The following is a 27,817-nucleotide window of genomic DNA, read 5'->3' as shown; positions in this document are numbered from 1 at the left end:
CAAAGAAATAAAAATGTGTTACCGTGCTAAAAATGCCCTAGCCAAGAATAAAAGTGTGCGGCACCCTTTGAATTAATGCATATATATGTTGCCGTCCCCAACAGGTCAAAGTCTCCATGCCAAAAGTCATATATATCCCCTTAAATCCGTGCGGCGTGCATCCTCTTCATAAACCAAGTCAGCCCACTTTTCTTTTACTTTTGACCACTGCATATAAATAAAGATAAATAAAATAAAATATATAAAAAAAATATGTATTGTACATATAAAGAAAAATTGCTCAATTAAATCACAAGTTTTAAAATTAAGCATAAATCATGCTATTAACCAATTTAAATCATAAATCGGATTTATGCATCTTAATCATTTTTTTTTTATCTAAAACTAATAATAATGTAAGGAAAGAATTAAAATATATTGGTTCTAGATGTATAAGATATGTAATATTTCAGCTCAATCACACCCCCAACTAGCGTTTTGCTAATCCTTGAGTAAAATAGTAAAAATTAGTTTAGATGAACATTGAATAAAGATCGAAATCCAAACAAAAGCAAATAAACACAATTCTGAATTCTTACAAAAGGTGATCCATGACTGCTCAATCTCAGGAGCTATACCCACTAAGACTGTCTCAACAATCATTCACACAGAATTGAGCAAAATGTCTCAGAACTAAATACTCAACCCCAAAGTTAAGGTAACTATTTCTAGCCCTTTACTTAAGAAAGTTCACTAAGCTGCCTTTATCTTCTTCTTTTCTTGGTTATTTTTTAATCCTTTTTTTTTCTTTTTTTTTCCTTTCATTCATTTTTTTAGCATGGCTCGGTAGTCCTACAGTTTACTTCTCCTATGCAAAATCAGTGGATAGTAAATGATGAACACTACAAGTGTAAGCATGTGCAAAATGTCTTTCAAATTTTTTCCTTCGTTCTATATAAATCTTCCCAAATCTCATCTCAATAAGTATAGCATCCCGATGTTTCAAACCATATATCAACAAAATATGATGTATCAGAAATCATGCTCTATGCTCAAGCTTAAAAATAAATCTTTACAAAATAATTCTGCTCAACCACTTCACCAAGGTGCTCATATGTCACAAAATATTAGAAATAAAGTGTGTGTCAATCATATATATATATATCAATGTACATCATTTTAATGCAATTTTTTTTTTTTAAATCTATGCACACACGCTACTCCCAACTAGTGAGAGACATGGTCCAAAATGAATCAAATGAAAGAAAACAAAGTGCACAAGAACAAGTAAGTAACACAAACAACCAATCATGTGAATGAGGAATGTGTTGCAGCGTTTTGAGCCATGAGAGAGAAATTTAAATTTTCTGAAAATTTGAAGTGGGTTGAAGGCATCAACTTAAGTTTTCATTAATTTTTCTTTGGAAGGAAATTGTATGTGTGGGTATGTACACATCTTTCTTTCTAATTTATTGACTAATATTATGCTTATTATATAAAACTTGGTCTTATTATAATTCTATGTTAATATAAATATATATATAATAAAATTATTATAATCTTGAAAATAAATATTTATTTGATCATAAGCTTTAAATATAATATATATTAATAAAAATTTTATCGCTTAATAAATTCTTAATTATGTTCCTTTTGATAATCATAGTAAATTAGTAATACTAATATACATTATATATTAATGTATGTTAATTACAATTTATACCCAATGGTCATATACGAACACTCTATTACTATTAGTAATATATTTTAAGTCTATATATAAATTATTATATAAATCACTTAAGATATAGTTATACTAATACTACATATACCACAATTGCTGCGACTACCAACTGTAAGAAAAGGTTGGTATTTCTAGCAATACACCAAATCGACAGAAAATCGTAGGATGTTTTGTAATATTTGGTACTATTTTAAGACCAGGAAAAAAAAAGCAACAAATACGCTTATATGTTGTAGTGGGCAGCTTGGGTCCTTATGAAAATAAAGCGTTTGCAATTAGCTTGATTCTATTGTGCATCAGTTTAATTAAGTTTTTAGGATAAGTAAAGATTTCACAAGGTATGAGAACAGTAATTCTAAATTCAAACTTTGACAATGACACTTTATCCTAGTCAATTAAATATTTACCGTGTGGAGCCCGCCTATTGAGGATGAGTCAAGTGCACTCGTGAGGGGATTAGTATAAAGTGACTCTACACTTTACCATATTAAATTAAATATATCATGTGTTGAGCCCATTATTTGAGGGTGTCTGGCACACACGTGAGTGAAGTGTAAAGTGACTCTATATTTATCCCAATTAATTAATATTCCATGTATTGAAACCACTCAGTAAGGAAGACTAGTTGATCCACATGACACGAGTAAAGTGTTAAAATATAAAATTAATAAAAAAATCTATCACTTCCTATTAACTTAAACTTTTTAGATAATTGGTGGTATATTATTGAAGAGGTTTAAATAAATATATAAGTAACATTAATGTTAATAAGTATTGTATAACTTATTTTCTGTATTGAATTTTGAAAAATGTTGAAGACAATCATTTTTAAAGTTTTTCATAATTTAATTTTGAATTTAGGTACTATTTGTGTGAAATAATAATACTTCTATAACGATTATAGAAGTTATTTTTATTGAAATAACTCATATTTCATATAAATTCTCTTCATTTAAAATAAAGTTAAAAAATAATGTACCTTTTTTATTTATCTTCATTAATGCTATCTCATTTATATTATACAATTCAAACAGTAACTTCATTTGGACCTTGGTACGTTCCTTTTGGAATATGATTATGAATAAATATTCTTCATTTGAGTTAAGGTTAAAATTAAATGATGGTATATTCAAAATTCAAACAATTCATACGCATTAACCATTCAAACAAAAGGTCCTAGCAATTCAAAAACATAAACAAAATAGATTAAGCAACAACAAACATTATATATTACAAAATGTACATGTATAATAAAACTATAAGCTACTTATTACAAAATGAAAAATCACTAATTTTCATAAAACTTATTGTTCCCACATCTATAATGGACCATATTTACCTCTAGAAAATATAGGTTCAACTTCATTGTTCACCACGTAACCTATGTACATAGGTGGTGCGTTTCATCTTCCCCATTAACCTATCTAGGGTTGCCGAATGTTTTCAACACATTCACATGATCGTGCCTCCTTACATTCTCACATTGGCGGCAAATCCTCCACAGAACGTCCCTTCACTTTCCTATGGTTGTATCTCCTCCTCCACATAGCAACCACATTCCTCTATCACATCCCTTCACTTTCCTATGATCATATCTCCTCCTCCACACGAAAACCATGTTCCTCTATCATGGCCTTCACACATGCAATGACCACCACCACGTTCCTCCACCGATCAATTGAACGTCCTCTGTTTGCACCCTCAAAACAAAGCACTCCATAGCAGTGCACATCCACAGAACGTCCATTCACGCTGCTGCGAGTAGTTGCAACAGAGATCACCAGCGTTGAACTACTCTCCACCATCAAACACTCTTGTACGTTTCACCCTCTAACTCAGTTTTTGTTTCCAAAGCATGACATTGAAGTGGGAACTGTATGGTGAGTTTTTTGCCAAAATTTTGATGTGGTATATATAGTTGAATTAATTCAATCACTCTTGCACATTGGAAACTTTCAAAATCTTATTTAGAGGGCAACTTTTGGTTCAAAACAATTATAGACCTCTCAAACTATGTACTTTTGGTGGTTGTAGAATCTCCTATGAATGATAAGGATTCATTATCATGATGAGTTTGCCACTGTTGAGCTCTTGTACTCCTACAAATTAATATTACTAGCATGGAACAAGCATGTATTACAAAGCATATTGAGTCTCGTAGTAGACTTTGCATTTAAAATTTATCTGTTGAGTAGTTACCATCATGTGCTTCCAATGGCCTTTTGTGCTTTTGGGACAAGGTGGTGTTTTTAATTTATGGATCTTCAATGAACTTATGTTTATTTATTTGGTAAAACATATCAACTCTATGATGTTTATCTTGTAAGTTTTCTTTATTTTACTTCACTTTTCACAGTTCAATATTATTTTCCATACTATCTCGTATCATGCTCCAAATATTATGATTTTTATTGATTTACATATATGTAAATTTGCTTTTGTATTGGTGTTAGAGGGAAATTTTTCCCTAGAAATTCAGCCCAACCCAGGCGGGCATGGCACGTAGCCCAAGGCAAGACCTAAACCCGTTCGGCTTCGGGCCACATAACTGTAGATACCCCCACCCAAAAGGACACGAGTCAAGCCAATGGGCCGGGTGAACCATGATTCAGAGGACACTCAGCACCCCTATCACTAGGGACGAAGCAGCACGCCACCTCGATGGGACAACACATTCTGACACCCTCCTCAGGCCAAGCTGCATTAATTGGGCTCTGGCAGGGGCCACTCAGGGAGGCAAGGCATGGAGCTCCCTACCCTTGAGATAGGTATATGTATCCCCCTCGAGCACCATATAAAGGTAATCTAAAAAAAAAAACTCCCCATCTCCCGAAAGTTTTCCTCTAGATGAGACTGACTTAAGCATCGGAGACTCCATCCGACGACCCACTGGGCAGCTAAAACTGGGAGTGATTTTGTGTCTGTAGGTAAGAGAAGACCCAAGCCCCCAAGAAGTCCAGCCCAAAGGCGCACAAACCACAACGTTAACAATAGGCACAATGGGTCCAAAAAATAAGGCAAAGACTACCATACCACACTTGTGAAGACAATCTACAAGACTACAAGCTATCCATAGTGAAACACAATCATACCCATCCCTTGATAGGGCAGCCCATTCATTACCCTCTATCGATGAGCCACCCCTTTCCGTTGATAAGATTGTAGAGTCATCACCTTTTATAGATTGTCCTTTGCAACCATCATTATCTTCACAAAAAGGGACCCAACCTTCTACATCGAGCCAAATAGGAGGCCAACTATCCACATATATGAAGATAAGCAGAGAAACCAAGCCATGCACATCACCTGGTTCAGAAGCAAAAAATGTTGACTTGTGTTCTGACATTGGAGATCGTTTTGTTGTAATTGTTGGTTTGTTTTTATTTTTCTTACTTATTATTTATTTAACTACAAATGCAAATTTACAAAATAGTAACAATGTAACTCAATCCATTTTTGCATATTGTAATGGAGATAGAGTAAAGAGACCATTGCACTCGATTCATGACATTTGGCATCTTCAAGAGGGGAGCGAATTGATATGGAGCTCAATAATCTTGGTCAACCCATAAAAAAGCAAGACTCAAAGGTGGTAAGGTTTGGTAGTCTGATAGCAAGAACTAATAAGTTGGTTTTAATAATTTACAAAGATTGGAGGTCGGTGCCTAAAACCATAAAGAATGAAGCGTGAGGTCTTATAAAGGTATGGAACTTGTATTAAACCATTATTAATTATTAAATAGGTATATTTTGAAAATTTTGTTAGAAAGCTACTCACTCACTTGTGTAATTTTATTTTGACTATAGGGCAAGTTTAAAGTTCTTGATGACAAATTGGATGTATTCAAAAAATAGATACTAAAGGACTTGGAGAAGAAATGGAAAGACTACAAGCACAAATAGAAGAAAAAGTTACTTAATAGAAAAGACACCTCTGCAACACAAGTTGTGAACATGGCAAGTTTTGATATGGTGGACTTAGAGCAACTAGCAGAGTTAGCCAATCTTTGGTTCGATCCAAAATATATGGTAACAACACACGCATTTCTGTTATAGATTTATAAAGTCAACCAACTAGTTATTTTAATCATAATTCTTATAATCTTTGTGATGTTGTAGTCAAAATGTAATAAAAACAAGGAGTGTCGTAAGAAGCAGGTGGTTGTTCACAGTGGAGGATCAAAAGGTTTAGCAAGATATGCCCATGATGTGGTATTTATTTATTTTTGAATATTTGTTAGTTCTTTGTTTTCGATATATGTTTTTAATCTAAAATATTGGACGCAGGAAAAATAACAAGGGTATTGCCAAGTCAAGCCCAGTTTTTTGTTAAGGCCCATTAGAAAAGGATGGCACCCACTACAATGATGACACGAGGAAGAAAGTGGTATGTTTATTTTCAAATTTATTACTTTTTAATTTTAATGGATTTATAAGATGAAGAATGTGTATTTTTTATTATCTATTATAGGCTGAGATGGAGGAACTTTTAACATAGTACACAAGTTCTATAGAAATGGGGTCTGGAGGAACCATGACTTGGGCATCAGATAATGTTTATTCGAAAGTTATGGGCCTAGAACGGCCTAGACGTGTGCGTGGTTTGGGGTTTGGCCAACCCCTACAAGGCAAACTTGTTAACATTCACTACCAACTTCAAACCAAGAATATGGTATATCGAAGAAAGAGTTTGATCAAATGCAGAACGAATTAACTGAATTGCGAAACTTAGTAAACACATTCTTGCATGCACAGGTGAGCACCCCACATATGTTTAGTTGATATCAATCAACCTTATTATGGAATTTTTGGACCCTCATTTGAATTTATATTCAAGCTTTAGGACAAAATCAAAAAGAGAATAAAGAGGAAGAGAAAGATGAAGAAGAGGAAAATGCTGAAGAGGAAGAAGATCAATGTGAAGATCTACGTGCCGTAACTCAATGGCGTGTTCTAAAAGATACCAAGCAAATTTTAAAAGCAAGTTTGATATTTTAAAATTTACAAATATTTTAAATATTCTGAAAATATTTTAAGTGATATTTCTAGTGTTATTGGACTAAGATTGTTTTTAAATAACACAATTATAATATTTTTGAAGATCTCCACAAATATTATAATTGTGAAAAATTATTTAAATTAAATATTTAAATCATTTCAAAATATTACGAGATTTAAATTTATGTTGAAAACTCTAAATTAATTTAAATGGTTTTATTCTATTTTAATTCCTCTCAGTGTTTTAAATTAAATAAAATGCTTACGCATTTTCAAATCAATAATTAAACTCACCATTAGATTGTTTTGAGGATCCCGAAGCGAAGAACCTAGATTTAATACCCAAGCCCCTCTCTTTTTTTCCTCACTTTTCCCTTTTCTCTCTCTGTCCTCCCCCTCTCTCCCGGCCTAACGTGCCTCCTTTCCCTCTCACCGTGTGGCTTCTCCTCCTAGTCGGAGCCACCACACGCCGCCCAGCCTCACCTCCACCACTGGCAGCTCCCCCTTTCACCAGCAAGTCCATCCCCACTGGTGGTAAGTCTCACTGGAAACCCACTCTCTCTCCTCCTCCCTCCAACCGAATGGGTTTGAAAATCCATTTATTTCCTCCTAGCGCCACCGTACGTGGCCAGCTTGGCCTCTAACCACCACCAATGGCACCCCCACTCAATGGGCTTCCCTTCCATGGTCTTCTTTCCCCCTACCTCCCTCTCTTTTTGATGGTTCACTACACACAGAGTTTCTCCACCGTGCACGGCTACCCATGCTTCCTTACCACCACCACCATGATCCCTTAACCACCACGACCTCCTCTAGCTATTTTCATGCCAAACCAAAGTTCCTACAACTCTCACTCTCCCCCACTCTCTCACAACCTCTTCTCCACCTCACGGCCAAATTCCACCACACCTCCTTCAAGCTCTTACATGCCTAGCCATGACGTCCAACCCCTCCCTTGCCTCACACACACCTTCACTCTCTCTCGAATGCACTGCTCATGACGATATGATGCCATACTCCGCCACCCAGACCACCATAAGGCCACCCCAAGCCTTTCCAAGACCACGCCTAGTTATCCCTAAGCCCAAATCACAACCTTATGTGGTGGACAGCCACCATGCAAGGTGGATTGCCACTGTACGCAGTTTAACCTCCACGTATGACTCCTACGATGCCTTAATCGTGATAGGCAACAAGCGATGCATGGGTTATCCCGTCGATAGCATAACCCTCTATCCCTCATTAATGTCAGTTGGTTGGTTGGATTGTGGACTGTGTTGTTAGGAATTGTGGAGTTCACTGGGTACTAGTGACGTGTTGGACATAAATGTGTAGTATTGTAGACTATGCTGTGAAGTATGGGTGTGAGGTGTATGTCGTAGTTGTGATGTAGCGTGGTGTGTGAAGGGAGTACACATAGAGTGTACTCCATATAGTGCAACGACGCACCATGTGACGTGCGCCGTAGTGACGTGTGGTGTAGAGTGAAGAGAGTACACGTGGCGTGTGCTCTGTGTTGTGTAGCGATGTACTGTATGACGTGTTATGAATAAAAGGATGGTTGCATAGTTGAGGAGCATAGAATGTGTTGTGTTGTGTCGGGAGCTATTTAACAGTGTCCCGAAATAGCTATGATGTGGCCTGTAGTCCAAGGTGACTGGTGTCACCATGTGGTTGACTTATGGCTGAGAGGATGAGTGAAGTGGTGGAAAAATGTAAGAGTAGCGCAGTGGAAGCATGACTAGCATCGTGACGTGACTCGGGATTTGTCTCGATCTATGTGATTTGATAAAGGTGTATTTATGGATATAGTCTTCTTGTTTAGTGTCGGGATGAACTTGTACAAGGCCGGGAAGTAGGAAGATTTCTATCGACCGGGTCTGAGCAAGTTGGTATCGGAGTATGGTGCTTGTTTAAGCAAGCTACCAATGGACTATGTGTTAGTCTTAAGTGATAGAAGGTAAGGTATAGGTGCATCTGGTGAGACACGTGTGCCGGACAAGTTTATCATATATAATAGGTAATCTATCATTAGCATGGTTACATGATGTTTAAGCCTAAGAGCTGGCTTAAAGTCATGTGGCGTGTATAGATGGAAATGAGGAGTGGGTATGGTCTAGGATACATGAAGGTAGTAATGGGTAGGGTGTCTAGGATTGGGATGCGTGACTTAGTCAGTTTGAGTCATGCGTCGACATATGGTTGATAGAAGAATAAGATGAAAGTCTTAGTATCTTAACACTAAGGTGAATCACAAATGTTCACTTTAAGGAATAAGATCTCGAAGGTTTTAAAATAGTGAATGGCACATAAGAGCCCAGGGATGGATGGAGAGTGTTCCAAGTGAAGCATAACTCTATTTCTAGTATAGTTACTTATGCAATAGATAGAGAATGACTTAAGGTTATATGTACACATGTAGGTTGCCATCTAACATACACATGAATGGACTGCATGGAATGAGTATGGCATAAATTCCAAGTAAGTGTTATGTTCATACTCTTCTAGATTTTTCTAAATAAAAGAAGATAAAACGAAATGCTTTTCTTCAAGATGCTTTACCAATTGATGCGAAACACTGTTTTAAGAAAGAACGCTAAGTATATGTGGTATATGTACGTTTTCAAGTATATGTACGTAACGGCCCTCCTTCGTAGTCCCTTTTCACGCACCCAAAGTATGTAAGTGTATGCATGTGAATGGATGCTATACGTGGTACGTATTGCATGTATTTTCATGAAAGGAAACGAGAGGACTCAGCCCAAAGAAACTGTTTTAAAATGTTCCATGCTTTTAAAATGACTTTTATGAATGACAAGACGATGCTTTAAATGATGCACGAACTGATGCTTTAAAGGATGCCATGCTTTTAAAATGACTTTTATAAATGAAAGGACTGTAAGAGCTATAAAGAACTGTAAGAATTGAATGAAAGAATAGTAAAGAACTATAAAGGATTGAATGCTTAATGTATGAAAATACATAACGGCCATATGAATGGAAAGGAAAGGGTACCAAAGGAATGGACTAGGCAGATTGCAATGCCGAGAAAGTAGTGTTGGTAGTGCACCCAGTACTGCACCTTTGCAGAATGGATTCCCAACCCGTGGCCACGGGTGGAATCAGGTCCAAAAAATTGCTAACCCCAGTACATGGAGAGTAATAGTGTGCAACGGCCAATGAAAGTGATAAGAAAAAATATATGCATGTTAAGAAAGAATGCATGTATGAATGAAAAGATGTATGCATGTTAAGAAAGAACGCATGTATGTAAGAAAATATGTATGCATGAACAGACTCTTTAAGAAATGAAGGCAGTGAGACGTGGGGAACTGCTTTATGAAAGAAAATCCTCACCTCGCAATGTTTTAAAACGAATTGAATGTCTATGTATAATATGTATTGAGTTATGAATGCATGACTGAAAACTTATGTTATTATATTTTAACTGTATGAAGTAATGCTTATGAGTTATTGACTCATTTTAGTTTTAATGTATGCTCTCCCAAGGACTAGATGAGCATGACAGGTTAGGATGGATACAGCCCAAGGAGAAGAGCACGAAAGCCTAGGCATGCTATTTTGTACGAGAGAGTTTAATTATAAAATTTAATGTTTTCCACTGTAACTTTTTAATTAAGAAATAAGTTTTATTTATAAACATGGAGTCTTTTGTATCCTAGCATGAAAGGAGTGCTGGATTATGCATTAGTTTTACTACTCTTTTTGGAAGTTGTGAATCTTAGTAAGAAGCCATTTACTAGTCGTGAATCTTAGTATGATGTTTAACATATTTTGTCATAAAGTTCGCAAGCACCACATTCCTTTTTGAAAAAGAATAAATATGAGAACCATATTAAAAGATTGGAAAATTCTATACACTATACTACCATCCCACTTTTATCTCACTAAGTACGATGTGGCACATTTATCACATTTGAATGATTATTTATTACATGCTTCTTTATCATCCAATGGTGATGAATATGCCACATCTTACTTAGTAGGATAAAAATAAGATGAGAGTGTGGTGTAGAACATTACTCTAAAAGAATAAATATTTAAAAATAGACTACCTTTTTTCAAAAGGAATGTACGACACTTAAACAATTTTTAAAAAGAATGCACAATACTTACGTTATTGTATTGTACATTACTTATTAAATATTGAAGGAAAGAAATTGAATGGCATCGCATTATGATCTCAACATGTGAACTCTCTTCTATAGTTCTATTGAACCTCCCTCCCTCTAGACCTGGAATGCGATATATAGCATTTATTGGTAGGGCATCCCAGAAATTCAACTAAGATTTTGGGGGTATTTTTGTATCATTTAAATAAGTTTTTTTATTATTATTTTTATTTATTTTACTACCAATAAATTTATAATAGTCTTCACCACTGATACTATATATTATTACCAGCGTAACAATATATATATGCCAGCACATATAGAAATTATCAGCATTTCATTGATCAATTTTTGGCATTTTATAAACGTCACCCATGCCATTCAATTATTACTAGCGTAACAATATAAATGTCAACAAATTACTTATTTACCAGCATAAAATTAATCAATAGTCGGCATTTGTTTAAATGAAATAAATGCCAAAAAACTCAATACTTTTCCGGCGTAAAATTGATCAATTGTCAGCATTGACACTATATCTTATTACCGGCATAATATTATAAATGCCAGCAACCACAGTTAAAATAACGGTGTAAAATTAATCAATTATTGGCATTTGTTCAAATGCACCAAAACTTTATATTATTACTGGCATAACAATAATAAATGCTGGGAAACTACTAATTTACTGGCACATAATTGCTATATTGGCGGAGTTGTTATAAACGCCACCAAAGCTACATATTATTACCAGTGTAACAATTTAAACACTAGAAATCTCAATAATTTACCAGCATAAACATTAAGCACCAGAAAAAATATATATCTACTGGCACATAAACAAACGCCGAGCATATAAACTCCAACAAGTTTGTGTTCTTTTGTAGTGAAATATGAGTACAGGTTTAAAATTATAATCCCAACAATAAAAATATAAGCATATTGAGAAATACCAATACTATAATCCAACAATAATAAAATTGTGATTGTGAGTAAAATCTAAACGTGTCATAACAGGTTGGTTTCATGTTAAGCGGGTTGACCCGTTATTGACCCGTTTATATATTGTGTCTTAACCGGTCAACCTGTTTTGACCTGGACCTATTAAGATCAAACTCAAACCCTCTAATTATGTGTCGTGTTCGTGTTGGGCTAGTGGGTCTACCATGAAAGGTGAAGGTACAATTGGTCATCTCATATGGATGCAGAAGTGTAGGCTAACGCCACGTAGAGAACCCACATTCAAGGAAGAACTAAGAGTTGGCAAACCGTATGGGTGTGCAGACCATACCTTGGTCACTTGTAAATGTCATCTTGCAATGTGACTAGACAAGGTCGATGGACTCCTATCCATGCATACTTGGGGTCAAAGATATGTCATAAATGACGTATGAAAATTCCACTCTATTTAAAGGACCTAGACATGGGATAAGATCTCACTTTTGAGATTTTATTCACTAAAGAGCTCAAGAAGATGACTGATGTGGGAAGTAAGGAGTAGAGAGGCAAAAAGAGAACTTCTGGTATAGGAAGGTAGGTTAACTTCTAAGGCAATGTTGGGTAATATGGGATGAATGTTGTGTATAAGAAGCATTACATTATTTCTGTAACTTCTCCCCCATTCTACAAGCATAAATAAATATTTCAAGCATTATGTTTCTAGTTATATTTACTCACTGATTTCTTATGCTTTCAATGTTTTCGATGTTTTAACATTTCTCCAGTGCAACAAGTATCTATGTGTGTCTATGTGGCAAATGTGTGCTTTTATGGTGAATGCCTATGAGAAAATATCTGTGACGAGCAATTATGTGGTGAAAGAATGTTACTTGGCTGAAATAGGCTAAATACTAGTTTTTACAGTTTCTAATTATATGGAGAAGGGTTACTCCTCGCCATAATATTACTAATGTGTTTCTATGTATTTTACATAAAGAAAGAGAAATCTCCCAAGAGGGTGATTCCTCACCATGTATGTGTATATATATATATATTTCTCTGTGTGTGCATATTTTATAAGAGAGGGTGATTCCTCGCCTGGTTTGGTTTTGAAGATGCACGTAACTATGAGAGTGAGGGTGATCCATCTCCACTCATATACGTGTTCTTCCTGTATTTACATTAAATGTTTTTATTGCATCTTCGGTAGCATTATCTCTCATCAGCAGTCTTGTCACAGCTGCCTAACCTACCAATAGTTTCATTCTTAGAACCATAGACTTTGATGTAGGTACAAACCCTAGCATGACGCTTGAGGAAGAAAAGTCAATAATGTCCAAGTTCTAATTAAGGAGACTAGGACCCACCTTAGCACCAATACCTGTTGTGGCCACCTTGTGCCTTTTGTAGGATGTACAACACTAAGTCTATCGCATATTTTTAATCAGTCTGCCACTTTACGGTGACTAACCTGATGTATTTTGGATGATGTAATGATTTGAGATTAATGAAAGGCGAGAAGCCTCTTTTTCATGAAGTTTAGTATTCTAGTATTGACTTGTTAACATTGTCACCACAACGTGTTCTATTTAAATTCCAATGCAATATCATAAATTGAATACCTTACATGTATACTTCCCTCTGGATTACTATACGCCTAAACTTCCTCCAAGGTGTTGATCGATATGCCAGCACCCTAGGCACCATGGAACCTCACTTAGTCTTTCATAAGGGACAGGGTGCCACAAAGGAAGAGTTCTAATGTTTAGCCACAAGCTTCAATATTTGGTAAGTCAAGTTCACCCTTGTACTTTCAGTAGTTAAATGACAATTACATTAATGAGTAGATGAGCTTAAATTTTTGGAAATTTAATGGTTGTTTGAAGATGAACTTGGTTGGTAATCTCGGCTAGCAATCTCTTGTGAATATTAAAGGTATAAATTTTGAAGATTTCAAACACTAAATTTCCTTATGATATACTTGGTCGATCTAGTAGGTTTAGGCATCATGGTACAATATATATGTTTCAGTTTGTACACTTGTGGAAAATTTGAAGTTGTTCCTCAAAGTACCTTGGACTACTTATTTATGTGAGACTTGATCATTTCTAGAATTGGTCTCTAGCATAAAGATGTTTAGAACTTAGGTATATGAAGGTATATAGTAAGTATTCAAATGCACAAGAAAAACAAAGGACTTCACATTGAATTCCGTTTTTTGCATGTTTAATGCTCTAAGTTGTGTTAGTTATTATATTTGTGCAATATCATTGTTTGTAATGGAATCTCAATGAGTAGAAGTGAGATTAAATTCTTTTTTGGAATGAGTTTAAGGAATAATGTAGGTTTAAAGCTTACAAACACAAGATTAGGCTTTAATTTGCATTAGTTGATGTGCTTATATTCATGGAATTCGGATTTGGTATTTTCTTGGGTTATTATGTGATAAATCATATTTTTGGATCATAAATGGGTTTCTAAAAGAAAATATATATGGTTTCCAAAGTTTTGCAAATTTTGGGGTTAATTTGCAATTATTGAAAGTATAGGGATTAAAATGCAATTTTCAAGAATCGAGGGACTCTTGCAAATTTATTTTTTTCAGAAGTCTAGAGGTTTATATAAATTTATATGAGTTATTTGGAAGCCCCAGATCTTATCAATTTAATGATTTCAGCTATTACTTTAAAGATACTTATTGGTAGGCAAAACAACTTCTTACTCATGGTTTATATTAGTATGTTTAATGATAAATGTCACATTAAAGATTAATGTTATTATTTTGATTTTCCGTTAACATCTAAAATGTTCATGTCATATTATATTATCATCTGTCATGAAACATGAATATTTGTCATATAGTATAAATTATGCATTATAAGAGTTTGAGACTGCACACAATTTCAATGAAAATCACCACAGACACATTTCATTGACTGTTGATTAAAAATATATACACAAGTTACAGAGTCTATATATGGTAATTACACATGTATGTAGGCTGCAATATTGTAATAGATACAATTTACTATAAATGACAGGATTGTAATAACTATGATTCTAAACTGGGATTCTCAATATTTGACTTTGCTTGATCTGTGCAATCTCCCCTAATACTCCCCCGCAAGATTGTGCTTCCATTGGCAAGACCAATCTTGGATCAAAGAATTTGAGTACGCTGTCGAGACAAGGGTTTGGTCAGCAAATGTGCAAGCTGGTTCTGGGTATGAACATGTCTAACATGAAGAATTCCTTGTTGAACCAAGTCCTGGACCAAGTGAAGATCAATTTGAATGTGTTTCATCCAAGAGTGATTGACTGGATCAATGCTCGAGTGAGTTGCGCCAAGATTATCACATAGTAGAGATGGTGGGGATTTGAGTGGAAAACCGAGTTCATGTAGGAGACCAAGTAACGACATTGTTTCCGAGGCTGCATTAGCAAGTGCCCTATACCCCGCTTCCATAGATGATCTAGCAACATCTCGTTGCTTCTTGGAACTCCATGAGAGCGGATTAGAATCGAGAAAGCTGATGTAAGCTAAGTAAAAGTGCGATCATCAGTATTGCCAGCCCAATCGGCATCTAAGTAAGTTGTGAGAAGCCAAGTTGTATCCTTCTTAAGCTAGATGTCGTGAAACATTGTTTGCTTTAGGTAGCGTAGTAACCTTTTTGCTGCTGTCCAGTGGGTGGTTGTGGGCTTGTGCATAAATTGAGATAACTTGTTAATGGCAAAAGATATATCAGGACGAGTAAGTGAAAGACATTGAAACTCCCAATGACACGATGAAATTCAGTGCTATCAACAGAAGTTGTACCAGCAACCAGCTTTAAAGAGGTACTACAAGATAAGGGAGTAGACATATCCTTAGCACCAATCATATTTGTTTTTGACAGCAAGTCACGAACATATTTATGTTGTAACAAAAATAGACCTTCATGAGTAGGAATAACTTCCACTCTGAGAAAATAATGAAGGTTTCCCATATCTTTCAATGAAAAACTAGCACCAAGTTGCTCAATTATAGAGGCCACAAAGCTGGAGTTATTTCCTGTAATGACAAGATCATCAACATATACTAGAAAATAGCATATAATCAAGCCACATCAATAAATAAACAGAGATGAATCTGCCTTAGAGTTGTGGAAACCAAGATGCAAAAGAGTAGCTTTGAGGGCAGAGTACCATGCCCGAGGGGCTTGTTTAAGCCTATTAATGGCTTTACGCAACATTCACACATGAGTTGGTTTAGACAAATCTTTGAACCCTAGGGTTGAATCATATAAACATTCTCAGTAAGTTCCCTATGCAGAAATGCATTATTGACATCCATCTGCCTTAAAACCCAGCTGTGCATAACAGCAACAGATAACATGGATCTAATAGTAGCTGGTTTGAAGATGGGGCTAAAAGTTTCTTTGTAATCAATAACTGGCCGTTGGTTAACAAGTCGAGCTTTGAAGTGATCGATTGAACCATTGATTTTGCGCTTGACCCGAAAAACCCAGTTACAACCCATGAGATTACAATCTTTTGGGGAAGGAACTAAATCCCAAGTGCCATGCCTCATAAGAGCAGTGAGCTCGCCAGACATGGCAGCATGCCAGTGAGGGTCAAATAAGGCTTGGGTAATGCATGTTGGTTCAATGCTTTGAGGAAGTGGATGCTTGGTAATGGTGTTGAGTTGTTTGGGTTTAAAAATCTGATTCATGGATCGAGTTGTCATAGGGTGTGTTCAACGATTTGGGGATTGGGTTTTGTGACTCTGGCCTAAGTTGGAATCGGGTTGAGATGATGGAATCGGGGAGGTATGTTCACATGGCAGCAAATTTTCAGACACACATGGGGCCAACAGAGATGAAGTATTGAAAACATTATTCGAATTTGAAAGAGTACAAGAAGGAGAGATGCAAGGGTTACCTACAAATGATGAGACCGCGACAGAGACATTTTTCGAATCCATTGGAGGAGATTGAGCCATCATTGATGGTGCTGGTGCAGGCTGGATAACATCGGTTGATGGTGGACATGCATGCTGGGAAGAAGAAGAAGAGGGCACAATCTAGCTGAGGGTTTGTGTTTCATCAAATAACACATGCCGAGAGACATAAAGACGATGGGCTAACTATTGGGTCAAGGAACTTGTAAGCATTTTGGGTCTGTGAATAACCGATGAAGAAACAGGGAACGGATTTGGGTTGAGGCTTGTGTGTGTTGTAAGGCCTGGTAAGAGGATAACATAAACACCCAAAGGTTTTTAACTTCAGATAATTGGGATGATTTTCCAAAAAGTGCTTCAAAAGGGGATTTATTTTGAAGAAGGGGAGTAAGGTGAGGATTAATAAGGTATGTTGCAATTTGGAAAGCATGAGGCCAATATGAGAGTGGGAGATTTCCATCATGAAGCAAGGTGAGGCCAGTTTCAACGAGGTGATGATGTTGACATTCAATAACACCATTTTGTTGAGTTGTGTGAGGAGTAATAGTGTAGTGGCTTATCCCATGGAGAGATAGAAATGATTTTAGACTTATAAATTCACCGCCATTGTCAGAATAGAGACGCTTGATTTTTACATGAAAATGCTTTTCAACAAGAGTTTTGAATTGAGAGAAAATTCTCCGAACATATGATTTGGCATGAATGGGATAAAACCACATATATTTTGTGTAATGGTCAACCAAAATTAAATAATACCGAGAACCATCTAGACCAACACAATGAGTGAGTCCCCAAACATCTGTGTAAATGAGATCGAGAGGGGCATGTGTAACACCCGTCCTTGTGGTGGGTCCTTTTCAAAATGATTTTAAGAAAATAAATAGGAACTACGGTTCCTTTTAAAATTTTCTTTCCTTTCATGCCAAGATTCAAAAGACTCCATGTTTAAAAATAAAACTTATTTTCTTAATTTAAAATGTTACAGCGAAAAACATTATATTTCATAATTAAAGTCTCTCGCACAAAATATCTTGCCTAGGCTTTTGTGCTCTTCCCTTTGGGCTGTGTCCATCCTGACGCGTCATGCTCATCTTGTCCCTGAGAGGGCACACATTAAAACTAAAATGAGTTGATGACTCGTAAGCATTACTTCATACAGTTAAAATATAAGAACATAGGTTTTTAGTCATGCATTCATCACTCCATACATATCATGCAAAGACGTTCAGTTCATTTTAAAACATTGTGAGGTGGGGTTTTTCTTTACACATGCTTTCTTCTCGTAAAACAATTCTCCACACTTCACTACCTTCATTTCTTAAAGAGTCTTTTCATGCATACATCTCTTCATACATGCATGGATTCTTTCTTAACATGCATACATTCTTTCTTATCGCTTTCATTGGCCGTTGCACACTATTACACCCCGTGTGCTGGGGTTAGTGGTCTTTTGGACCTAATTCTGCCCGTGGCCATGGGTTGGGAATCCATTCTATCAGGGTGCAGCACTGGGTGCACTACCAGTACTACTTACCTGACATTGCAATCTGTCCAGTCCAGTCATTTTGGTACCTTTCCATTCCATTCATATGGCCTTTATGTATTTTCATACATTAAAGCATTCAGTCTATCATTCATTTTCAGTCCTTTCATTCATTTCATTTAGTTCTTAATAGTTCTTACAGTTCTTTAAGCTCTTCAGTCCTTTCATTCACAAAAGTCATTTTAAAAGCATTGGACATTTTAAAACAGTTTTCTTTCATGGCATTGTTTAAAATGTTAGTTCATGTATCATTTAAAGCATCGGTTCATTTCATTTCGTGAACATACATACAGCATGTACCACATACAACATCCATCCACGTGCATACATTTACATACTTTGGGTGCGTGAAAAAGGGCTGCCAAGGAGGGTCGTTACTTACGTATACTTGAAAACTTATGCTTAGCTTTCTATCTTAAAACAATGTCAATTCGTAAAACTTGTTTTGTAAAGAAAAGCATCTCATTTTCATCTTCTTTTATTTAGAAAACTCTACAAGAGTATGAATGCAATACTTACCTGGACTTCATGCCATACTCATTCCATGCAGTCCATTCATGTGTGTATCAGATGGCAACTTGTGACGCCCCCAAATCCCCACGCACGGACACGGAAAAATCGAGACGTCCGGATGATGACATCACATGTCACCACCCTAACGACGTGTGCCAAGTGTGTGCATAAGCAACGAATGTGCACGAGAAACACGCAGCAGGAAGCAAAGTCAACAACTAAGTACTAGAATTTTTTCTTGTTTACTACAAAGCTGTTCAAAACATATAGAATAGAATATTACAAAACACAAATATTATATCAAAGCCAAATAGAAAACATAAGCTCCACTCAGAACTCCGGCGGAGCCGCATCCTCGGGCTCAACCTCCTCCTCCTCCTCGAACTTTGCACCAAAATCTACGTAACCAAAAATGGTGCCGCAGGTAAGTAAAATCCAAACACCACTAGATAAAAACATATAAAACTCAACAATATGCATGAAAGAAAAACCAATGCACATGTCCCATAAAACCATATTTTTTCCATGCACGCCAAAAAACTCATTTGGCCCACAAAAACATATCCTTAAAACCAAGCCTCGCCATTATCCCAGATAATGGCCCAAACCACCATTTTCCCGAAAAATGGATCAAAAGCCTCAGTACATCCTCGCCATTATCTCAGATAATGGCCCAAACCACCATTTTCCCATAAAAACCATCCAGTTATGCGTGCACCATGATCTCCCCTAGGGATCATCGGCACACCCTGGCTCTGTGCCACACTGCAGGTAACGACTACGCATGTGACACATAAACGAGCGATGCCCAGACTCGCGCCTCGCGGGTACCTGGCCAGGCCATCCTCTAGTCCCCGCCACTCTAGGGACTACGGAGTCGACACGATAGCATTACCGTATCGTGCAATCCGGTCATTGCCCTGCGACAACCCAGGGGATGTCACTCAGTATTATCCACTCCCGAGTGACCAGAGGAGCTCCACCGAGATAATAACCCATCCCGGCTTGGGCTCGTAAGACACACGCACCCAAACTCATTTACACCAATAAAACAGGATTTTCTCGATTAAAATAAACTGCACAAATATGCAATATGCAACGGACGCCTCATGGCACGAATAACCAACCAAATCACAAACAAACATAACCAAACACTCCGTCCTCAAACCATCCGACCCCCGAACTCTTCGGACTCAGTCCGGAATCAGCCAACCAACAGATAAATATTTATTGTAAGAGCAAAAATATATTTAAATCTAAAAGTAGTGTTTGGAAAATACTTACAGCGCTATATGGTATTTTTAGAAAACTCGCGACGTTGCAAACGGCGGAAGGAAAGCAACGTAACAGTGAAATTTCACTGTGGCCGTGGGTTGTAAAATACCCACTTTTGAACGGGGACAAACCAAGGCTTGGGATTGATAGGGAATGGTCTAAGGATATTTATGAAGCTAGTGGAAGTGGAGTTTGGCCATGGGTGGCGGCGAAAACGGCGGAGGAAGGGCTGAAATGCCCAAAACGGAAACTAGCTCGTGGGAGCTATTCCGGTGACTGTTAGAGGCCGAAAATGGGTGGGTTAGGACGGCAAGGAGTCGGTGATGAAGTGGTGAAGAGGTGATGGCCGGAGGTCGAGCGACGGCGGCAGATCGGAACAAAAACCGTGTGGGTTGATGGGCTTTTTCTGGCTAAACGGCGGCTCCGTTGGTGGTGAAAATTTGTGGGGTGGTTCACCGGAGGGAGGAGAAGAAAATGGTGGGGGTAGTGTACCACACGGTGGCCGGCAGTGATGGGTCTGGGCAGATGGTGCATTCGGCGTGAAGGAGATGAGAGAGAGAGAGACGGACGGGGGAGGGGGTCGCGCGAGAGGGAAGGGAAAAAGGAAGAAAAAGATAAAGAAAAAAAGAAAGAAAAGTGAAAAAAGAGAAAAATGAAAAAGAGAAAAGAAAAGATGGAGGGAAGAAATGAGGTCCAATCCTCACTCCGGAAAACAAAACAGATCTGCCGAAAATGACATTAAATACCGTAAAACAACTAAATAAAAAAAACACAACATCAAATAAATTAAAAACCAATAAAAATACATTAATTTAAAATAAATAAATCAATATATTAATTAAAATAAAAACAACCCTTCAGTGAAAATACACGTAAAAACAGGTCATCACATCCTCCCCCCTTAAAAACAAATTTCGTCCTCGAAATTTGCAAGATCAACCACCAACTTAAAACAAGCCACATAATATCACATAAACCACCTATGACCAAGATTAAGAAACGTACCGTCTTTACTCAAACAGGTATGGGTACTGCTCCCTCATGTCCGCTACTCGCTCCCAAGAGAAGTCTTGAGCTAACGGATCTCCCCATGCCACCTTAACCAAAGGTATAGTCTTGGACCTCAACTGTTGTTCCTTCCAATCCATGATCTGCGACGGAACAACCTCATAAGTGAGATCTGGTTGCAACAGAATACTCTCTGGGTCAACAAAGTGTGGCTCTTGTTGTCCAAAGCTCTTCTTCAAGGACGATACGTGGAAGACATCATGAATGTCCCCAAAATACTCTGGCAAAGCAACTCTATAGGCGACGGACCCTACCTTCTCCAGAATCTGAAAAGGGCCAACATACCTTGGATCCAGTTTCCTCTTCTTACCAAAACGCTTAACACCCCTCATGAAAGAGACTTTGAGATAAACCCAATCACCTTCTTCAAAAGATAACTCTCTCCTCCTGGTATCAGCGTAGCTTTTCTGGCGACTCTAAGCTGCCGCCATTTTATCCCTGATGATCCAAACTTGGCTTTGCATCTCTTGAATTATTTTGGGTCCAATTATCCTACTCTCCCCAACTTCATCCCAACACAAGGGCGATCTGCACTTCCTCCCGTAAAAAGCTTCATAGGGAGCCATCTGAATGGTCGCATGGAAGCTATTATTATATGCAAACTCTATGAGCGGCAAATGGTTTTCCCAACTCCCTTGAAATTCCATGACACATGCTCGCAACATGTCATCAAGGGTCTGAATGGTGTGCTCTGATTGGCCGTCTGTCTGCGGGTGATACGCAGTACTGAACTTCAACTTAGTACCCAGTGCTGCCTGCAAACTCTTCCAAAACTGCGACGTGAACCTTAGGTCTCGATCCGACACTATACTCTTTGGTATGCCGTGCAGCTGCACTATCTCTTTCATGTACAAGCGTGTCAACTTACCCAAGGAATCGATGTTATTAACAGGCAAGAAATGAGCACTCTTCATTAACCGGTCAACAATCACCCAAAAAAAATTTTGCCCACTAGGCATTCTCGCCAAGCCCACTACAAAGTCCATCGTGATGTCATCCCATTTCCACTCAGCAATAGGGAGGGGTTGGAGCATACCAGCGGGTCTTTGATGCTCGGCCTTGACTTGATGGCATGTGTGGCATTTCTCAACATACAAGGCAACATCCCTCTTCATTCCATCCTACCAATAATTTTTCGTCAAGTCCCGGTACATATTTGTACTGCCGGGATGAACTGAATAAGGGGCCGCATGAGCTTCTGCCATGATCCACTCCTTGAATTCTGAATCTTTGGGGACCACTCTGCGATCTCGGAACCGAAGTATCCCACCTTTATCCATACTATAGTGTAATGGCCCTTGAGACTTTCTGACTCTTTTTCTAATATTCAGCAGCTTCGGATCCTCCCTTTGAAGAGTCTTCAATTCTTCAAAATCAGTTACCCGAATATCAAGAACTGAAGATAAAATCTCTTCTTGCTGTGAACATTCAATAAAGAGCCTTCTCATCCCACAAAGCAAAGAATCCAATTCCGACGGCTCGGCTTCATCTTTCAAGTGCGATTTTCGGCTCAAAGCATCAGCATCTATATTTGCCTTCCCTGGATGATACTTGATCTCACAGTGGTAGTCGCTGATTAACTCCAGCCATCGCCTCTGCCTCATGTTCAGATTTTTCTGGGAAAACAAGTGGTTCAAGCTCTTGTGATTGGTGTATACTTCACATGCGTCCCCATACAAAAAGTGCCGCCAGATCTTGAGAGCAAAAACAATCGTAGCCAATTCCAAATCGTGCGTCGGATAATTCTTCTCATGGTCCTTTAGCTGACGAGATGCATAAGCAACAACCTGTCCTTCCTGCATAAGGACACAACCCAATCCAAATTTAGACGCATCGCTGAAGACTATGAATGGCTTGTGCGGTTCTGGAAGCGCTAACACTGGTGTCATCGTCAACCTGTTCTTCAATTCTTGGAAACTTCTCTCACACTTATCTGACCAAACAAATTATGCATTCTTTCGAGTCAAAGCTGTGAGAGGTCCAGATAGGCGAGTAAAACCCTCCACAAATCTTCGGTAATATCCGGCAAGTCCCAAGAAACTTCGGATCTCGTGCACTGTAGTCGGATGCTGCCATGACAAAATGGCTTCCACCTTACTAGGATCAACAGCCACTCCGTCTTGGGAAATCACATGCCCAAGAAATCTGACTTCCTCCAACCAGAAATCACACTTGCTGAGCTTGGTGTACAACTGATGTTCTCTCAATTTCCCAAGTACCAGACGAAGATGATACACATGCTCTTCAACATCTTGGGAATAAATCAGAATATCATCAATGAATACTACCACAAAGGAATCCAGATAAGGTCGAAATACTCGATTCATTAAATCTATGAACGCAGTAGGGGCATTGGCTAATCCAAACGGCATCACCTTAAATTCATAATGCCCATATCTTGACCTGAAAGCAGTTTTGGGCACATCCTTGTCTCTGATCCTCAGCTGGTAGTATCCCGACCTCAAATCAATCTTCGAGAACACAACTGCTCCTTGAAGCTGATCAAACAAACCATCGATCCGTGGGAGAGGATATTTATTTTTGATGGTCACTTATTTAATTCCCGATAATCGATGCACATACGGAGGGTTCCATCTTTCTTTTTAACAAACAGAACTGGCGCACCCCACGGCGAAGTACTAGGCTGAATGAACCCCTTATCTACCAGCTCTTGCAACTGAGTCTTCAACTCTTTCAATTCAGCCGGTGCCATACGGTAAGGAGCATTATGTATAGGAGCCGCTCCAGGTTCTAAGTCTATAACAAACTCCATTTCTCAAACAGGGGGTAGTCTAGGCAAGTCATCCACAAACACATCGGGGAATTCTTCCACAACTGGAATGTCTACCAAAGACTTCTTCTCAGACGGCGTAGACACCATCTGAACTAAGAATGCATCCGCTCCCTATGCAATCTCTCTTCTTGCTTCAATTGCTAATATAATTACCGGCTTTTCTTTTAACTTACTCCTCGCAAATTCCAGACAATCACCATCTGGAAGCTGAAAACTAATTATCCGACTCCTGTAATTAATACTCACAGAATATCGGTATAGCCAATCCATCCCGAGGATGATATCAAAACCCAACAGCTTAAACACCATCAAATCAGCATCCAAGAACCTTCCATCAAAATTTAACGGGCATCCCAAAGCAACCTTGGAACACCACACCATTTCACCATCGGGTAAAGCCACTACCAATGACTTTGGCAAAGGTTCCATGACCAAATTGCACATCCGAGTAAACGTGGAAGATAAAAATGACTGTGACGCACCGGAATCAAACAAAGTGCAAGCATAAAACTCATATAAATGGACTCTCCCTGAACCAAACACATTAACCGATGAAATCTAAAAAACAAAAGAGAAACCAAATACACCAAAAATTAAATCCAATATAAAATTAAATTAATCCATACCTGTAATTACTCCAGCATCATGGGTCGCTGGTGCCTTATCATTCACATCTCCGGGTGTGACAGCATAAACTCGGGCTTGCCCTGCTTGCATTGGATTTGTTCTTCCACCGCGTCTACCTCCACGGCTTCCTTGAACTGGTCTTGGACACTCACGGGCAAAGTGACCCTGCTGGCCACAATTATAACACCGAGCCCCACTAGAAGAGCACTCACCCACATGGGCTCTATTACAAACTCTGCAAACTGGCACACGTCCTCCCATGCGAACACCAGAGGATGCTTGTGGTCGAGTTCCGGTCCGCTGAACAAATTTCTGAGGTGAATCCGAGCTGCTTCCTTCACCAGAAAAACTCTGCCTCTTATGCCCTGGAGGGGAGCCCATACTCAGATTATTCTCTCGCTCTATAAGGGTGGCCACATCCACTAAGTCCTGAAAAGTGGATATCCGGTGATTGACCACCATACGGCATATATCAGGGCGTAGTCCCTCCTAGAAATGCTCAGCTCGCATCTCCTCCGTGGCGATGAGGTGGGGAGCAAATCGCCCAAGTTCTATAAATCTTCAGGCGTACTGTTCCACTGTCGTGCTCCCTTGGATCAAATTTGAGAACTCTCTTGTCTTTTGCTTCCTTACAGAAGCAGGGAAGAAGCGATCATTAAACTCTTTCTTGAAGCGCTGTCAGGTCACAGCGACGAAAGATCCCAATTCTGATTCCAGAATCACCCTCTTGGTATCCCACCAATCAGAAGCGGTGCCTTGCAATAGATAGCTGGCGTAGAGTACCTGTTGCACCTCGGTGCAACCACACACCTCAAAAGTTCTTTCCAAGTCCTTGATCCACTTTCCAGCTTGAAGTGTATCCTCTTCTCCAGTGAAGTGTGGAGTCCTACGCGCCAGAAAGCGCTCATAGGTGCATCCGGCTTGCACCATGCTACTAGATCCTCCTGGGTATAGCCAAGGCCCTCCCTGATGTGGCCAAGGACCTCTTGGTTGTGGCCAAAGCCCTCATTGTTGTGGACAAGGCCCTCCTTGTTGTGGCTAGGGACCCCCTTGTTGTGGCCAAGGTCCTCCTTGTTGTGGCTAGGGCCCTGTCTGCTGTGGCCTAAAATTATGCTGCATAAACTCCGCCATCTGCCGTATTGCTTGGGCTGTGAGTCATCTCTTAATATATTGTCCCGTGGCTCCTGAGTAGATTTCCCTGGTCTCACCATTTCTTTTCCTGCCACCACAACCTTTGACCCCCTTTAAGAAAACAAAAACAAATAAAACCAACAAAAAAAAAAAAACCCAAAAAAAAACAACACCGCATAACAAGAAACAGAAACCAGCTTGCAAAAACATAACTAAATAAATAAAAACAAGCAACCAAGTTCAAACAAATAAAACAAATAAAACAAACATATAAAACATGTCAAAAGCAACTTTACTTAAAATAATTTTTAAAACACAACCTTAAAAACATTCTGGTACTACCTACGAGACATGTGGTTTTACCCAGAGCCAAACCGCTCTGATACCACCTGTGACGCCCCCAAATCCCCACGCACGGACACAGGAAAATCGAGACGTCCGGATGATGACATCACGAGTCACCACCCTAACGACGTGTGCCAAGTGTGTGCATAAGCAACGAATGTGCACAAGAAACACGCAGCGGGAAGCAAAGTAACAACTAAGTACCAGAATTTTTTCTTGTTTACTACAAAGTTGTTCAAAACATATAGAATAGAATATTACAAAACACAAATATTATATCAAAGCCAAATAGAAAACATAAGCTCCACTCAGAACTCTGGCAGAGCCGCATCCTCGGGCTCAGCCTCCTCCTCCTCCTCGAACTCTGCACCAAAATCTACGGAACCAAAAATGGTGCCGCAGGTAAGTAAAATCCAAACACCACTAGATAAAAACATATAAAACTCAACAATATGCATGAAAGAAAAACCAATGCATATGTCCCATAAAACCATATTTTTTCCACGCACGCCAAAAAACTCATTTGGCCCACAAAAACATATCTTTAAAACCAAGCCTCGCTATTATCCCAGATAATGGCCCAAACCACCATTTTCCCGGAAAATGGATCAGAAGCCTCAGTACATCCTCGCTATTATCCCAGATAATGGCCCAAACCACCATTTTCCCAGAAAATGGATCAGAAGTCTCGAAACCAAATCTCGCCATTTTCCCAGAAAATGGCCCGTATCCGAAAACCACAAAAACCATCCAATTATGCATGCACCATGATCTCCCCTAGGGATCATCGGCACACCCTGGCTCTGTGCCATACCGTAGGTAACGACTACGCATGTGACACATAAGCGAGCGATGCCCAAACTCGCGCCCCGCGCATACCTGGCCGGGCCATCCTCTAGTCCCTGCCACTCTAGGGACCACGGAGTCGACACGACAGCGTTACCGTATTGTGCGATCCGGTCGTCGCCCTGCGACAACCCAAGGGATGTCACTCAGTATTATCCACTCGCGAGTGACCAGAGGAGCTCCACCGAGATAATAACCCATCCCGGCTTGGGCTCGTGAGACACACGCACCCAAACTCATTTACGCCAATAAAACAGGATTTTCTGGATTAAAATAAACTGCACAAATATGCAATATGCAACGCACACCTCATGGCACGAATAACCAACCAAATCACAAACAAACATAACCAAGTACTCCGTCCTCAAACCATCCGACCCCCGAACTCCTAGTACTCAGTCCGAAATCAGCCAACCAACAGATAAATATTTATTGTAAGAGCAAAAATATATTTAAATCTAAAAGTAGGGTTTGGAAAATATTTACAGCGCTATATGGTATTTTTAGAAAGCTCACGGCGTTGCAAACGGCGGAAGGAAAGCAACGTAATAGTGAAATTTCACTATGGCCATGGGTTGTAAAATACCCACTTTTGAACGGGGACAAACCAAGGCTTGGGATTGATAGGGAATGGTCTAAGGATATTTATGAAGCTAGTGGAAGTGGAGTTTGGCCGTGGGTGGCGGCGAAAACTGCGGAGGAAGGGCTGAAATGCCCAAAACGGAAACTAGCTCGTGGGAGTTGTTCCGGTGACTGTTAGAGGCCGAAAATGGGTGGGTTAGGACGGTAATGAGTCGGAGATGAAGTGGTGAAGAGGTGGTGGCCGGAGGTGGAGCGACGGCGGTAGATCGGAGCAAAAATCGTGTGGCTTGATGGGCTTTTTCCGGCTAAACGGCGGCTCCGTTGGTGGTGAAAATTTGTGGGGTGGTTCACCGGAGGGAGG

The sequence above is a fragment of the Carya illinoinensis genome, chromosome 13 (genome assembly GCF_018687715.1).
Source record: "Carya illinoinensis cultivar Pawnee chromosome 13, C.illinoinensisPawnee_v1, whole genome shotgun sequence".
In the NCBI taxonomy this organism is placed as follows: Eukaryota; Viridiplantae; Streptophyta; class Magnoliopsida; order Fagales; family Juglandaceae; genus Carya; species Carya illinoinensis.
The sequence above is the reverse complement of the archived record's forward strand: the minus strand, read 5'-3'. Positions refer to the sequence as shown.